Here is an 18,032-nt window from a genome sequence, read left to right as displayed (position 1 = left end):
ACTAAATCTTACCTCGTACATCTCAAAAAAAAAAAAAATATTACCTCCTAAGGTGGATGGAGGACGGTTATATAAGGAGTTATTCTTCATCCTGGATGACGGATATTAGCAAAATAATTATTTTGCTAACACTTCTCAACTACACGCTCAATAAAAGTATACGTCAATTGTTGAAGGAACAACACTTCAATACTGATGCAAGTGCACTTTCCGTCATAAAAAACTGCACGTGTTTCTTTTGGACACCGTTTTCGCTTTAGTTCATAAATCGTTTGTTGGAATAAGGCGTATAATGTACCGTTGGATTTCTACGGAAAATTCCCAACTTCACCATGTTGAAAAAATCACGATCTCTCGCGGTTTGAAAGCAGTTTTGAAAACAGTGGCCGCATGACGGGCTGCAGCGAGCGTATTTTCGCGATTGTTTTTTAAACCACTTGTCGGAATGAAGCAAACGATATGGCGTCGAAAATATATCATCGAGCCGCATCTTTTTCATGTAGATTGCTCTCTCTAATTCGTTACGGTTTGAGAGTAATTTCAAATTTACTAAAAAGTGAAATTCTTTTCAAAGTTTTTGATTTTTTCGATACGTTTTTCGCTGCAGTTTTTAAACTGTTCGTTGAAATGAGGCGTATGCTGCGGCATTGAAAAGCTGTGAAATAGGCACAACTTTCTTATGTTTGTCATTTGTTGAGATTCCTCACGGTTTTAAATGAATTATGAAAACGGTACGACTACCTACGAGTTGAAGTGAGCGTATTTTTGTAAAAAATTTCAAACCGCTTGTCGGAAAATGCAAATGATACGATGTTGAAAAGGTATGAACGAGATACACTTTTTCAACTAAAACACACACTGTAATTTCTTACAGTTTAAGAGAAATTTTGGTTTTACCAAAATACGGATACTCTATTTTTCGCGACATCAAAATCGACACGTGAACCGCATCAGACAAAAGAACACACTGCATTAAATTGAATAACGCACAACATCAGACAAGCAAGTGAACTTCATGATTTTATTTTTGTCATACGTAAAAATTTTAAGGCGAGGAAGTGGGCCGCACTTCACCTCGGGCGTAAGTGAACCTCAACACTATCAAGTGAACCACAGGTTTTTCTTTGTCGTTTTTATAAGATTTTCTGCACTTCACATTTTTTAGGAGTAAGTGAGCCCCGACATTACTAAAATGAACCTCAACACGACCAAAAATGAACCACATGAGTTTTCGTTGTCTTTCTTTGTACGTATTGTCTTTCTTCATACGTATTATTTTTATTCCTGTAGACGAGGCAAGTGGACCACAAAAACTAAGCGAGCAGACTACATCTAATAAGAAACGAGCTTCTTTTAGATGTTTTCATAAAACTGCATGAGAGAATAAATTGAGCTTCAAAATCATACACATTGATCAGATTATTTTACACATCCACACATACATACAAAATCTGCTACCTACAGCACCCGAACAACTAAAAATTCTACAAGCTACACTTGAAGTAAGACAAAACTGCTCCCTAAGGCGAATATGTAGGATCGAAAATATATCTAGAGAGGGGTGATTAGACTACTTGACAAGATAAAAATTTGCATTTTACCAATTTTAGTTGAGAGGCAACTGTGTCAGTTATAGCAAGTCAAGTACATCCTACACATGCATTTCTAAGAATGTGGCAGCGGACACTACAAGAAAAATGCTCAATTATGACCCCAAAAAATGACGGTGGTTTAATTGGTCATTGATCCATGACCAAAATTCCGAAATTAGTCATGGCAAGTCTAAGAGGGTCCAAAGCCCATAACGTTATGACCTTTTGCGTCCATTAGGTCATGATACTATTGCACAAATTGGTCATTAAGTGCTACCGATTGAAAAAAAAGAAGAAAAAAAGTGATAGAGGTGTGTTGTATGTGGGGAGGGTTTTGGAGCGTTGGATGTAGGAGGAGTGGATGGCCAGGATTTGTTTCTGGGGAGAGATATGTGTCCTCGCATGTGATAGGCTCTCTTTATTCAGATCGAGATGTAGATCACGTCTCTCTCACACACGCACCAGATACAGAGCACCCCGGCCCGTGCCTCTTCCCGCTTCATCCCCGCCTCCGGCGCCCCCGGCCCCAAGCCTCGATTAGGATCATTCGACGCATGCGGACGATCATACCGGTCAAATACACAAATGGTCTGAACATCTCCACATTATTGCATCATCCACATGATTCTCTGAAAAGAGAGAGAGGATCAGCATGAGCCACTCACCCTTCAATCAAGATCAAGATCAAGAATCAAGAAAAGAAAAAGATGGGTGGAAATTCTTGAAGGAGAAGAAAGAAGGATTCCATCCATGAGAAAAAGGCTGACCAAACCCAAGCAAACCCCAAGCCGGCTCGGCTCAAAGCCTAAAGAGGAGAGGAGGTGTGGTGTGGGGCCGGGGTGTCATAGAGAGGAAGCCCTGATAGGTGGCATCATCGCCAGAGCCCTCTACCCATCTCTGGGATCACCAACTCCTCTCCCCCGCCGCCGCCGCCATGGAGCCCGCCCCAGCCCCTACCACCGTGTCGCCCGATCCGACGCCCCGCTCCCCGGCGCCATCGCCGACCAAGAGGTCCGCCTGGAAGCAGCCCTTCCCCTCCTCCGCCGCCAACGGTGCCCCGCACGCCGACGCGCTGCCGCCGCCCGCCGTCATGGACGCCGACCACTGGCCCGCGCTCGCCGACGCCGCCAAGACCAAGACCCTGCTCCCGGCCACCTCCGACTCCCCCAAGCCTCCCCCGGACCCCTCCCCCCCCCCCCCCGCCCCGCCCCGCCGCCGCCTCATCGGTCAGATCTCCCTTCCCCCCCCCCTTCTTCCCTCCCTGTCCCGCCGATGGTGCTCGCCCGCCGTTCATAAGTACGTCTGTTTGTTTCTTTACTAGAAGATTCTTGGAGAGGACATACGACTACGATCAATCTGGCTACGGTGAACCATTCTTTTTCTTCCAGGACCTGTCACCTTTGTTGCCTGTAGTGCCGTGAAAACGGTGGTGCATGCTCCATGCTTCTCATGCAGAGTTGGGCATGGACACGGCTATTTGAATAGTTTTACACTCTGGAGAGGTTGTACGTTGTACCCACGAGACCCGGGAAACTTTCGTGTCATCCATGACTCGCGGTATATAACATACCCGAGGTAAGTACCCCATCATTGCCTTTCCCTGACGATACTAGAGAAAGACTTCCACTCGATTGGTACCCAGCCCACATGATGTACATCTGACGAGCACTAACTCTGGACCGTATCATCCATGCTGGGACCAACGGTGTGCCCGGAACACGTAAGAACGACATAGTCGACCTACCTGGTACGACCCCGTCACGAGAGTCACCACATATCACTCCCGCCACTAGTAATGTGGCTCTTTGCTAGCACCGGCCAGAGTAATCAACAAAGCCCCGTCCCATAAAGGGGTATCGTGGTCGTACATGTAAGGCTAGGACGGTCGACACATCATAAATCTAATCCTGTTTCCGAAACCACTCGCACAAAATATACCCCGAGCACCACTTCTTCTCAAGTGGCCACCTAACTCATCATCACCCTCGGGCATTAGTGGCACCCGACGGGGTTTTCGTAAAACCTTTGATATCAACTTTACCATCATCATGCATATGCTTCTATTATGCGTAGCCCTACTGTCTACTTTTCAACATAGTATTAGCATGACCCTCATAGGTGGTAGGATCATGCTTAAATGCAAGTGCTCCAGAGGAGCCATCGGTAACACCATGTCCATGATTTACCGAATACTCATGATCATATGCAACGGGAATATTACTCTACTTGGCTTGCAATAAATGTTTTGCTCAAACATGGTCAAAGGGTTGCTTGCCTTGGTCAGATAGGTATACGGGGTCTTCGTGGTCTTCGAGGCCAACTCTTTGGTCAAACGTGGAATCTATCATCGTAATAATAATAATAAAATAAGTAGATCACAAAAAAACAGAGCAGAAACTCACTTTAAAAAGGTTATCCTATTCTCATAAATATATATTATAGTTTAAAAATATTTGTCTGTGGTTTTGATGAAAAGATTATTTTTAAAATCCAATTAACAGGAGCTAAAATATTCAAAATAAGCCTTTTAATTGTAACTATGCGAAAAAACAATTCATAAAAAATTGTGTAACTGCTCTATGAAAGTCTACACAGTTTTAGAAGAATTGTGGTGGAAAAATAATTAAATTTGTTTAAATAATAATCTCTGTGAAAATATTTATAAAATAGATTAAAAATAAAAAAGGAAAAGGGGGCTCAGCCCTGGCCTGGCTCGGCCAGTGGCTGGGCCGACCCAAGTGGCCAATCGGACAGTTAGCCAGCTAGCAGCCCAGGCGCGCGCGCTGTCAGGTTCAAACCTGATGTGCGGGCCCCATATGTCAGCAGAAGAGAGAGGAGAGAGGGGGAGAGACGCGCCACTGACAGGTGGGGCATGCCTGTCGTGGTCGTCTTCCTCCTCTGGAGAAAGGGGAGGGGAGGCACACCGGCGGCAACACGGACACCCTCATGCCCCAACGACAATAGGAATGGAACTAGCACATCGTCGCCTACCTGCTGGTGGTCGAAGGAATGGCGGGGAGGCCCTGGGTCACCGGCGACGAGGTGGCCGCGACGGAGCCAATTCGGGAGGTGGAGGAGAAGGGTGCTACAGGCAGGGATTCGCTCGGGGAAGAGGTGGGGAAGCTCCCTGAGCTCACTACGGTCATGGAGGAGATGAGAGGAGCACGAGAGCTGGCCTGTAGCCCAAGATCGACGGAGCTTCGAAGCGGCGGGGCCTCGGTCGATCTCGAGCACTGGAGCTCTTTGTGCTCTAATGGGGTGGTTGGGGCCTCGACTGAGGTTCTGGAGGAGAGGTGTCAGGGTGCTAGAGCGAGGGGGCCTATTTATAGGCCAGTGACGGTGCACGGGCAGGGAGTGTCGGTGGTTTCACCGTGGCTTGCAGGAGAGGGAGAGAGAGCTCGGGGTCGATATCCCGGTTTCACGGACGTGGTTTAGGACCCGAGAGACTCAACGAGAGAGAGCGGATGAGGTGCACGCGTGCTGAGTGGCCGCGTTCTTCTGGCTGAATCTGGCGCGCACGGGCACACATCGCCCTGGTAGGTAGAGAGGGGCAGGAGGGGCCCTGAGGCTGCCCTGATTCAGGTGGGTTGTCGGAGACGCGGAGAGACACCGAGGGGACGTGAGAACCGGTCGGGGCTTGCCACCTTTGCCTCCGGTGCGCCCTGTAGCGCGCCTAGAGCGTAGTTTTGGCATGCCACAGCATGCTGGCGCGCTCTGGGTGCTTTGGTTGCATCTAGCGTGTCCGGGGGTTGGGTGAGATGCTCCCTAGCCGTTTGAGAGCCAAGGGTCTCACTGCTGGTCAAAAGAAGTGATTAAAGAGGAGCTGCCTGTCTTGAGCCAAAAACTAAAATGGAGATTTTGGGCTCTTCTGCTTGGAACCAGAGAGGGGTCACTCGTGTGTAGTTGAGGAGTGGTGCTGGCAGCTTGCACTAGGACTTTGGTGGAAAGGGTGTGGGTGTAGAGTGAGATAAATGATGTTTTACCAAGCTGGCAGAAGGTATTCGACAGGTGTTTGGGGTAACTACCCTTCACCACTGGTGATGAAAGTTAACAGGATTGGGTTTGATGCAAAAATAGGATGCTGCACCAAATTTGAGCTCCATTGGACTAGTTTGGGAGTGCAAACTTGAAATCACCCCCAAATGGGCAGTTTTGTCCTTTCAAAAGGGAATGTGGGTAAATAAATCCCCACAAATCTAAGTTTTAGCAGGGACTCCTCATTTGGGGTGTTGAGCACTCCTGCAAAGTTTCAAGCCATTTGGATAAACTTTGCTATGTAGAGTTGCTTCAACTTGATTCTGGACACAAAGGGTTTTAGGATTATTTGGTGAACCAAACCACCTTGTAATGATTTTGGAGAATTAAAATAGTGCTAAAACAAGATAATCATCTTTGGGTGGAGCCAGTCCCTTGAAGTCAGGGACTTGTAGTGCAAACCCAAGCAAGGTTTTGGAATAGTCAAAAATGAGAAAAAGGTTTTTATGAAAATACCATGTTATAAAAATACTGTTTTTTGGATCCACTCATTCAAACATACATGCAACAATGGCAATCATGGCACTCATAGTACTTGCTTAAATAGTTTTAATAAACTCAGATTTTCGAAAAGGCTACTGTTGAAGTAAAGTGAAAACAGGGTGTGAGAAAAAGTACCGAATGAAATGACACATGGCAACAAGTTAAACTAAAATTGCAGTACTTAATAAAAAGATAGTGGCGCATTACAATTAAAACTTACACCCCAAGTGGGTGGGATTGTCCATAACAAACATGGAAATAAGAAAACATGAAGATAGCAGACGGCTCCAGCAGCACCGCCTCCCGGTCCCAGCCGGCGGGGTCGTCACGCTCGTCTAAGCATAGGGGGCCGACAATGCTCCCTGGCTGGCCTCCGCATCGCCTCTCGGCGGCACCTCCATGTAGCCAGTCGGTGGAACTCCATCGTCCCCAGTAGGCACCTCGGCATCACCGGCAGGGGGCTGCATCCCATGCAGAGAGAATTCGGCCGCGCCCTCAGCGACCGTCTCGACGGCTCCACCATCGCATTTGGGCTCCACCAAGCTGGATTCTACTTCTTCCTCACTGGCGATGATGGAAAAACCGAAATAATCCTTCGGGAGGGGCACGATGTTGTCGCCTAGCTCGGGCTAGTAGGTTTCCACCGTCGCGTAGGTGGCAAGCTCGTGGCCCGGAAGCCGATGGCCTCTTCACGCCACGCCAGGTCCACCTGCGACGCCGCCCTCATGCTGGCGAGCTGGTCCATTTTAATACCTGAGTACCAGGAGAGGGCGATGGTCAGGGAAGTCCTGGCCCCGGCCCTCGCAGCCGGCGCCCTCCATGCGTCGAAGCGGTGCACGCCATGTTCCAGCCACGTTGTGACCTGGTTGGCAGGTACCCCCTCCACCTGTTCGGGCCAAAGGGCCCGAACGACGTTCTGGCTCGCCCTCAGGAGCCAGTCCCAAAGGACCCGTAGGAAATCCACTCGAGTCTCGTAGGCATGTGCCATCTCCGTCGTCCAATCGGCATCGACGTTCGGCTCGTAGCCGGCCCGACACTGATCCTCCCGACGGGCCTCCACAGCCCACTCCGCCCGAGCATGCATTTCCGGAAGCGAGCTAGCTAAAGGAAAGAGGATAAAAAAAGAGGAGTTGGCGAAGCACAACAAACGAAGGCAACGATGCTTACCGGCAAAGGTGCTATCCAACTCACGGAAAATGCTAAGCATACTGGCCGCCTCCTGCTCCACTCTCTCCTTGAGCGCCATCACTCGGTGCGTCTCTTCACCAATCCAAGCCACATCGACTCGGAGGGACGTCGCCGCTTCATCACTAGTAGTTGATGCCTGTTGCGCAGCCTCCTTTGCTGCGTTCTCATCCTGGAGTGCTCGAGCACGCCGCTCCACCTTTGCCCTCAGTGACGCCGCAGCCGCCCACTCGGTGCCCAGATCCTTCTCGAGCCGGTCAAGCTCCCTGACAATCTCTTCACGCTTGCCCGGAACATCGGCAAGCAATTGAGGCAGCTCCTCTACCTCGGCCGTGGAAACGGCCGCCGCTGCACCAAAATCAAGTCAGGGGTTGACTCGTCTACAACAACACAAAGTAGATAAGATTTGGCCCGGCTGCGATGAAGCCTCCTAGCCGGCCCAAATCTCAGAGACTACACCCAGTGGATGCGCTCGCACGCACCCACCACTACTAGGAAAAAGGCTATAGATGATATAGATACCAATGGCGCACCACACAAGCAGTGCGCCACTACTATATAGTAATGACGCACCATGTGAGGTGTGCCATTAGTGTGGTGGATACTAATGGTGCACCACACTCTCGGTGCGCCACTACTATATTTTTTTATTTTTATTTTTTTGCAAAACTACTAATGACGCACCAGCACCTGGTGCGCCATTAGTAACCTTGTTACTAATGGCGCATCTGCTAGTAGTGCGTCACTACTATAAAAAAATATTGTTTTTTTTACAAAGTACTAATGGCGCACCAAAGCTAGTGCGCCATTAGTAACCAATGTTACTAATGGCGCATCTGTTGGTGGTGCGCCACTACTATTGTTTTTTACAGAACTACTAATGGCGCACCAGAGGAGGTGCGCCATTAGTAACCAGGGTTACTAATGGCGCATTTATAGGTGGTGCGCCATTAGTAGTTTTGCAAAATATCACGCGGGCTCTCACCCAAATCGACCGCACGCTCACATTTTTCCCCAAATCTTGCCGCCGTCACTCACCTCCCCCAAAGCCGCCTCCCTCCCGCGGCAGATCCCGCGCCCTGAGCAGCTCTCCCCTCCATCGGCACCCCCACCGCCCCCTCCACCGGCGCCCCCACCGTCCGCTCCATCGGCGTCCCTCCACCGGGGCCCCCCACCGTCCGCTCCACCGGCGCTTCCAACATCCCCTCCACCGGCGCCCCCATCGTCTCCTCCACCGGCGCCCCGAACGTCCCCCCGCCGTCGTCCCTCCACCGGTGCTTCCCACCATCCTCTCCATCGGTGCCCCCCCACCATCTCCTCCACCGGTGCCCCCCACCGTCTCCTCCACCCACACCATCCGCGTCCGCGTGCCTCTGCAATCTCCCTCCTTCTCCCCGCTGGCGGAGGAGAAGCCGGAGGACGAGGTGTGTGTGGAGGAGCCCTTCTCCCCGCTGCGCTAGGCGGCCACCTTCTCTCCCTCCCTCTCTTGGGGGGATGCGGCCCTTCCCCTGCCCCCATCCCATCGAGCATGGCGCCGGATGGAAGACCCACCTCGGACATCTCCATGGACATGGGAACTCCAGCAACACCACAGAATGCAAGGTCCCTCTTGTACTCCCCCTCTGCTTGTGCTTGTGCTTGTTTTGATTTGGCCTCTGCCCTCCCCTCACTCCCTCCCTGACGCGGGCAGGTTAGTGCGCCACCTGCAAGGAAATAAGGAAGGAAGGGAATACCACCGATTCGCTCGTCCGGGTCGCCGATGCTCCGACGCCATGGAAGGTCTCTCCCTCCCTTTCATGCTCTCTTTGGTCCTCCACGCCCGTCCAATTTGCATTTGCAGGCTTATTGCAACTTATTCAGAGAGGAGAGGAGACGAGAAAACTTCAGAAAACTGAAAAATTCCTTCCTTCTTCAGAAAACTCAAATTATTCACACGCACCTGCAAATTACTCTAGCCATGCCATGCATGCACTGGAAGTTTAGCTTTTGTTCATTCTTATCAAAATAAAATAAAAACATTAGCCACTGTGTGTGTGCTGCTGCTAATACATGAACAAGTTCTCAGTCCTTAGGGGGGAACAGTATCTATAATCTTGTGCTGACTGTGTGTGTTGCAAGCACTTGTGCTTCTCGTGATGTTTCCGGTATATATAATATTTAGTGGATTTTGCCCTCAAGTTTGTTTTACGCTTTTGCCGCTCTGCTCTAGTTGGGCGTCGTGCTGCGTGCACTTGAGTGTTTTCCCTTGTCCATGTTTGTGTGGCGCCGCTTGCTGTTAGTGCTTTAGTTTCAGTCTTTTCTCTTGTGTCTAAAACATGAATGCCTTTTATCGCCTAAATTTGAGATTGTGCAAGCACGAAGACCAGCAGAAAAGAATGTCTCCATCATATTTGGATGACTTTTCTTACATCAACAATCAACATTAGAGGCTCTTTGGCCCGTACAACTCGGCACTTGCCCATATTGATCCGCATGATGCATAGTTCCCGAGTACATCATTTCTGAAAACATGTGTTGTCAAGTTAACTCTTGCTTATTTATAATTTCAGAGCGGCATTTGGAAATGGCGTTTTTTATGCCACCAGCAGATGTGCTAACAGAGATGACCCAAGCGAGGTGGGCTGTCGGATTATGTAAGATGTTTAAGTCAGGTGATGAATGAATCTGTAATAAAATTTGGTGCTCTGTTTATAGCACTCACTTGGGTTTGTTCACTCAAAATGACATCAAATTCTTGCAATCTACAACCTCCGTCTCAAATTAGTTGACTTAGATTTGTCAAGACATGGATGTATCTATAGTGTCGATACATCCGTATCTAGATAAATCTTAGTCAATTAATTTGGCACGAACGGAATAGTTCTTACTCCTGAGTGGCAATGTGTGGCTTAACTGAATCTTTAGTGTATTTTTTCCTGTACCATTGTTGTATGACCGTAGTGCCATGGAAGGTATCTCTCTGCTCCCTCTCCCTCTCATGCTATGCTCTCGTTGGGTGAAATCCAATTTTTTTACTACACATGGCATACATGTAATCCAATTTTCAAGTGACTCCTTAGCCTATTGTCCTAATTAATTCCAGCACCTTTTGTTTGTTTGCTAGTGGCTTCTGATGTGCTGCCATCAACCATGCATGTTTCCATCAGGTGCTCTTATATTGTATGCCCTTCCAGCAGAATTCTGCTGCTGCCTTTGTTGCTTGCTTATTATGTGCAGGATGTGTGCAAATCTAGTTATGTTGCTCACTTGTGGCCAATCTTATATTTTTATGGATAAGATTGCTCACAAGTTTGGTGTCCTCTCTTAGTAGGAGTCGTGCTCTTTACTTAGAGAGCGCACCAAATCACTTGCTACCAAGTTACATGTTGACTCTTAGCTCATTTATTTATCCCCTACGCCCTCCATCCCATAATGTAAGATGTTTTTTTATACTAGTGTAGTGTCAAAAAACGTCTTACATTATGCGATGGAGGGAGTATATATTATATATGCATGTGATGGCTCCCTGCTACATCTCTTCTCTGTTTAAATGTCTTTCTGTTTTGTCAGAAACAACAAGTATTGCAGTCTTGCTCTATGTTTGGTTGTCAGTTGTTTGCTATCCTTGCTCAAAAAATGTGCACTTCTTTTATTTTGCTATGCTACCTGATCAAATGTAGCTCAACAATTTCTATTGTTTGCTAGGCCACATCGGAGTTGGGAGCTGGTGCAAAATCACTCCTGCTCTCCTTGGAGCCCCCTTCCTCCTCCGACGCCTCCGGTGAATACTTCTTCTCTCACTACGGCCTAGGTGAGCCACTCGCTTCCTTTCCTATGCATGCTTACTCTCGTCCACAGCCATCGAGCTGTTGTAATTGTATACTGGCCATCGTGCCATGGAAATTTCTTGGGTTGGGGTTGGGGCTGTGGTGATGGTGTCTGCTGTAATCTCAATTTTTTCTTTTGTGAATGAACGACGACCGATATATCCTGTGGATGATTTTGGTCTCTTGCAACTCTGTGTTGGGCCTTTATATTATCACTGCATGCTAAAGTGTTTGGTAATGGTTCATGTTATATACTTATGATGGGAGGGATTTTGGCTTGTTAATAGTGGCTATCAATCCAATAACAGACAATGCTTACAAATTAATCGGTGTAGTGCTGCTGTGTACGCATACCTTGTAGGGAGTCATTCATCATGTGTTGGCAATTTTTGTGATAAGTTGTGGATTCTTTTGGCCATGAAGAGTGGATATCGTGGCTCTGAAACTACTCTTTTTATCAGTCTAGTCTTGATTAAATCCAGATTGTGTGTACTTATAGATGTAGACTTTTTTTTGTTGGTACTTGCTAACTGGTGGGCTGTGTGGGATTATGTAAGATGTTTATGTCAGGTGATAAATGATTCTGTGATGAATTTGGTGCTCTACTAAGAGCACTCACTTGGGTTTGTTCACTCAAAATGACATCATATTCTTGCAGTTTAGTTCTTAGTCATAAGTGGCAATGTGTGGCTTGAATGAATCTTTAGTGTACTTTTTTTGTGCCTGTGTTGTATGACCCTAGTGCCATGGAAGGTATCTCTCTGCCCCCTCTATGTGTCATGTTATGCTTTGGGTGGGTGCCTTCCAATTTTCTTATTGCACATGGCATGCATGTAAACTGAAAATTTCTCCCTGTTTGTTTGTGTACGATGAATACTTTTGTTGTCTCTCTCTTGTGATGATATATGTAGTTGCACTGGCTAGTGAGATGAGGATATAATTACATTATTGATGGATGATATGATGTCCAATGAATCATGTATTAGCTCTATCTGATCACATCCCATACTGGTTTTATTCTGTGTCTTGCACCAAATAAAACTTTGCAGTTTGTCTAGTTTTTCTTATTTAATTTGTCGCCAGTTTTTGTTTTGTTTTGTTGAGAGTGGTGTCGATGCAGATGAGGAGACACAAGTTTATGGGCAATTTGCGTATGTGGCATTTCTGTGATGCCACACTCATTTTCATCTTGGAGATCTGATGCACCCACCTTACACACGTTTTTTGTGTTCTTAGTGCCTTTCTTTCAAAAAAAATATTAATTGGTGAGAGATTATATGATGAATGAGATTAATTTCCCTATTGGTTTGATTGGGCGATATGATGGCCTCTACTGAATCGAATATGATCATCCTCTTGTTTCTGAAAGAACACAATGTGTTCCTGCTTGCCCCATCATGTTCCTTAATCATGTTAATTGCACTTCCTTAATGATGTTCCTGCTTGCTAATCGTTCTTGATTTCTGTGATTACATACAAACTATTCTCACTTGTGAGCTTTCATTTTTTGTTTTGGAGAAGAGCCTTCTCATGCACTGGCAGCAGAAAGTTTTCTTCCCAAGCAAGGTTTTCTCAAGGTATACTAAAAAAACAATCTAGACCATGTTACTCATGATGAGAATGATGAAATCATGCTTCTTCTTCTTTGGATACATACAATTGGTTTCTGATATGGAAATGCTCATTATGCTAGTGCTAGGGTGGATGGAGATGAAGACGCATTTCAAACTGTGCTAGAGTTCCATGACCCGCTAGACAGAACTCACTAGTCAACTAATGCTCTATTGGCTGATGGCTGCTAGTACTAGGGTGGATGAAGATGCGTTTCAAACTGTGCAAGGAATGCTCGTGTTGTCAGGAGTTTCGTGAGCACGGTAACTTCGATGAGGTAAAACTTTCGTTACATCATTAACCTGCTCACTTTTTACCATTGGTCAATGACTGAAAAACAAGGATCATATAGATTAGCTTTTCTTAGTTGCTGATTTATTTTTGAAAATTGGTTACTATAGTTCTTTCACTATTAGCATGTACACTTGTCCTTACTGGTGCTGTGCCTCAACAGTCATTTTATTCAAGAGTGCTCTAAATCCATTGCGCATATGAGATGTTAACAACTTAATCTGGTTCCACTTTCTTGACAAATTTGTGCAAAATGTTTTCAGGTACTCAACCTATTGATGCACATGGACATGATAACTCTCTAGTGTTTATGGACCAACCAACCTGTAATCATGGACCTTATTGTCTTGTAGACTATTTGATGTTTTGAGTGCTTTGGAGCTTGCACTTTGTGCATGTAGATACAAACTTGTGTGTTCTGGACCATCTGAAGTCTCTCATAGTAACCAATAGTCTTTATCTTTTTGTGACTTGTGTGTTCTAGATGATTGTTAAGATGGTTAAAACTATGCTTCCTCTAGGTTAATTTGTTTGTCAACTTGCGTTCAATGTATGTGCATGTTTATAAACATATTTTCATTGTGGTGCAATATGTGTTTATCTTGAACCTTCTTGTGGGTGTGAGGATAATAATTGAATATTTTTAGAGCTGGTAGTATAACCTGTGACGCACCATGAACTATACTAATGACAGACCTGAGAGGCATACTAATGGCGCACCTGGGAGGCATACTAATGGCGCACCTGGGAGGCATACTAATGGCGCACCTGGGAGGCATACTAATGGCGCACCTGGGAGGCATACTAATGGCGCACCTGGGAGGCATACTAATGGCGCACCTGGTGTCTGGTGCGCCATTAGTATACTAGATACTAATGGCGCACCGTGAGCAATACTAATGGCGCACTACCTGGTGCGCCATTAGTATACCAGATACTAATGGCGCACTTGTAGTGCGCCATTAGTAAAAAAATCTAATGGCGTGATGCTAGTGGCGCACCTATAGTGCGCCATTAGTAGCAAAAAATGGTGCGCCATTAGCAAGCTTTTTCCTAGTAGTGCACCACTTCAAAAACTTACCCTTGGCCCTCTCCATCTTGGTCGTCCGAGTCTCAAGATCCGTGCGGGTCTTGAAATAGTAGTTCTTGCTATAGTGGCACAGAGCTACTGCCTCCTGGGAAAGTGACTCATGTTTCGCCTGGTCGTCCTAAAGAAAGGAAGAAGATCAAAAGTAGATAATATTTGGCCCGGCTCCCACAAAGTCGTGCAGACGGCCAGAATCTCAGGGACTACACCCAATGGGGGCGCTGGCGTGCACCAACCACAAAACAGACGGAAAGAAAAGCTCCGCGAAAAAACTTACCTCGAGGGCCCTCTCCACCAGCTTGAGATTGTTCACCGTCAAATGGGCAAAGGTGACAACCCCGTATATGTACCGGGCCATCACATTCGCAGTTGTCGGTGGCACCATGGCTCGCCTCGGTCACAGCCGGGGCGCGGCTTAGCTGTCCCCACTCCTCCGTCACGCGGGACAACGACCGAGATCAGCCACCGGCAGCACAAGTTCGCGTGCGCCACCGAGGTGACCATGGCTCGGCCGTCGCCATCGACAACATCAAACTCGGGCTCGGCCCGACACCCCAAGTTGGACACCGAATGAGACACCTTCTCGGCCGTTGACTCCCTAGTCGGCAGTACCACCACCTCCGGGGGCGGCTTCTAGTGCACCTCCATGAGCGCCGGCGAGGGGCCCATGGAAGGAGCCTCGAGGCTCGTCGGCGTCGTGGCGTCACTCGTCGCCCCGGCCAAGGGGCCGTCAATGCCGTCCGCCGCAGCCGGCGCGATCTTAGCCTTGGCTGCACGAAGCTCCCTTTCAAGACGCGTCGTCGCCGCGTGCTCTGTGACAAGCGGCACAACCTGTTCGAGCCCAAGGGCCGACGCCCCGGCGCCGGTAGCTGAATGGCCTCGCTGTCAAAATGAAACAAAAGAGCACGAGCTCAAATGCCACATGGAAGAGGTAAAACTTATTTGCTTCTTTGACAAACTTGTGAAACCATATAATTTTGAAGGTTGCAAAGAGATGAAGAATGATATGAAGAACAAGCAAGAATTGAAAAGAAATTTCGGTAGCACTTCGGTAGGAAATAGTGGCAAAACTTGATATGATGGATAGAAATTGAAAATAGAGCCACCAATCTTTGGTTAAAGGGATTAACAAGGGGAAAGAACACGATCTTGATAAAACTAAATAATGGATAAAAGAGACCAACATCACAACGCCTCTGGAATAAAAGAATAGAAACTAGATCATTGGAAAGAAAAGAACAAAGACGAAACTGACAACTTCTACCATAATTGAATTGAAGAGCATCCTCACAAGAAGAATTGAACAAAGTTGTTGGAAAATCAACAACAAAAAGGACAGGCTTGTTCTGGGCCTATGGGAACCATTCTCAAAATTAGGAGGCAACAACCAGTCACTAACGGAAATAGAGATTTCTTGGGAGCAAAAGATATGCAATACTTCTTTCACCAAGAGGATACATTGACAATTTGGATCAATGATAATCACCATGACAGCATCAATCCTTAGGAAAAGCTTTAGGTGAAATCTAATCCAAGATAACTTCCATGAAGATATCATGAGTGGAAAATATCTCATCATCAAAGAATTGGTGGGTTTAAATATCTCATTCTTGAAACAAATTTTCTTCGAGAATCCTCATGAATCAAAAATTCTATAACACCACCTCAAAAGGATAATGGAGGGATAATTGCACTTTAAAATGGAAGACAAAGAACGCTTGAGGTTCTCCAAAAAGAATTTTGAAGAAACCATTGAGAATGAATTAAATCCTTGAAGAACCACCTTGAAGAGCCTCTTTATACAAAAGAATGATCAAAAGAAATGATGGTTGAAAAGAATAAGATTATGACCTTGATAATATTTAGATGAAGCTTCACAAAGACATAATTGAGAAAAAATGAACACCGGAAAAATAAAAGATGCAGAACTTGGGATAAAGAATTTGATATCATGTGCATTCTGGAAAATAATTGAAATCACCTTGATAAAACAAGAATAAGAATTATGTTATGCTTATGCTTCATCCAATTAAATTGATGACAAGCAACGGATTTGGCATGCCACTTATTTTTCTTAAAAAGAGTGAGGACAGATATGAGCATCAACTTGAAGAAGTCTTGAAGGCACCACCCGTGAGAATTTGGAATGCAAGATGATAAAACAATAGAACTAGGCTACATGAGGACATAGAGACCATGGCTCGATTAGAGAATGCTTGAACAAGCCACGGGTAAGAACTTGAAACTAATCGGGATATGATGAATGAATGGAGATACATGGGAACGAAGAGATCCTGATCCACCTAATAGAAAAATTCAACAAGACATCGGAATAACTGAGATGTAAAAGAAGGGACAACAATTGAGAAGAATTTGAGATAGAAAGTTGAAAGCTAAGGACGAAGAAATCTTCTGAAATGATGGCCTTCGGAGGATCAAGAAATGACAACAACTCTGAAATGCACGAGATAGATATGGAAGGACTTTCTCATGATCGGAATCAATTTAAGAGAATAGCACGAAGCTGAGACATGAATCTTCAAGAGAATGAGCAAAGATTTAAGAGAAACACTTCTTCGGTCTTCCAAGCTACAAAAGATGACGAAAACACCACAATAATTACTCAGACACTCCGAAAAATGATGAATATGAAGGTTGAGTGAATGATGAAAATTTAATTTGAAAACAATCTTTAGAACGAATATGACTCATGGAATCTATACTTACGTCACACTTTAAAAGATTTAGAGATCTCCGCAATAGATTAAAACAGCCAGGTAAGATCGTGGGAAAACACGTGGGTTATGGGCCCAGTCAAAGAGAACACCATTGAAACAATTGCTTAGAAGGCAATATTGCACCGGTAAAAATAGAAACTTGATGAGGTGAGAACCTCAAAATAATTGAGAGGATTAAAAACAAGAAACTTCTAAGATATCTTCAGCACTCCGGATAGAATAGAGAGGGATGAATAAACAAGAGAGGCTCGAATATGAATTTCTAACACTGGAAAGCATCATACGAATGGAAAGGACATGATGAACACCAAAATCTTGAATTGAATCCACCGGAGAGAAAATAAAATGAAGAAATTATGAACTCAAAACTCCTGAGACTCTTCACAATGAACCATCGGATACAAGGCGAAAGAGAAGATAGCGGAAGCAATAATGAAAGAAAAACACAATGATGATAATTAAATCAGTGAATATAAGGGGCGACAGGTAGGGGAAAAACAAAAAAACTTGGAAGAGATGAGTCGAACTCCGGAAATAAATATGAGGATTGACCTTGCAAACATTGGAAATGATAGAATTCACTTGAAGAGAAGTACACCGGTTGTAAGAATTGACATGAAAACTGCAGTTGAACAAAAGGTTTAGCATTCCTATAAAAATATGAGAATACTGCTTTAGAAATATATGAAATCACCACTTGACGTCCAAGCAACAAAAATTACCATACTCCAACAAAACAAAGGATGAGGCTTACGAAACAAGCCAGAAAAAAAAATATGACACAAATTCCATTTGATATTTTCGTGGTAAGGTTCGCATGGGCTCGATCGTACATTTGATTGTCATATTGAAATGATGCTCGAATATGATCCCTAGGCGTACTGAACTACAAGGCTTGACAGAGCATATGTGAAGACATATATTGAGACTGTTCTCTGTAAGAAAGACTGTGAACAAATGAATCCACTAGATGTCGTACCCCAACCTCTCATCATGCATATGTTGGAAGATAATCCTAGGTAACTACTTGAAGTCCCACCTAATAACTCTCGCATTTTTCTGGTTATGCAATCGGGTCCATGGATACAAGGAGTACAATCCATCACTCAACTCCTAGCAATAACACTACTTGTCAAGTGTATCACATCCGTCAACACAAAACCAGAGATCTCGAAACTCATTGATGTTTGCTGTGTATCCCCGG

At 45.7% G+C, this 18,032-nt stretch overlaps 2 non-coding genes and 1 pseudogene across 2 annotated transcripts; all 3 read left to right on the top strand.

The window, feature by feature from the left end:
* Nucleotides 1-12,022: 12,022 nt before the first annotated feature.
* On the top strand, nt 12,023-12,103 carry LOC123451623 (annotated as a pseudogene).
* Nucleotides 12,104-12,212: 109 nt separating this feature from the next.
* On the top strand, nt 12,213-12,310 carry LOC123451612. Its single transcript, XR_006632446.1, has one exon. It is a non-coding gene; the product is annotated as a small nucleolar RNA Z101 (small nucleolar RNA).
* Nucleotides 12,311-12,371: 61 nt separating this feature from the next.
* LOC123451615 lies at nt 12,372-12,455 on the top strand. Its single transcript, XR_006632448.1, has one exon. It is a non-coding gene; the product is annotated as a small nucleolar RNA Z102/R77 (small nucleolar RNA).
* Nucleotides 12,456-18,032: the final 5,577 nt, after the last annotated feature.

This window comes from Hordeum vulgare, chromosome 4H (genome assembly GCF_904849725.1).
Source record: "Hordeum vulgare subsp. vulgare chromosome 4H, MorexV3_pseudomolecules_assembly, whole genome shotgun sequence".
Taxonomy (NCBI): Eukaryota; Viridiplantae; Streptophyta; class Magnoliopsida; order Poales; family Poaceae; genus Hordeum; species Hordeum vulgare.
Note: the sequence above shows the minus strand (reverse complement) of the source record. Positions and strands in the feature narration are given on the sequence as shown.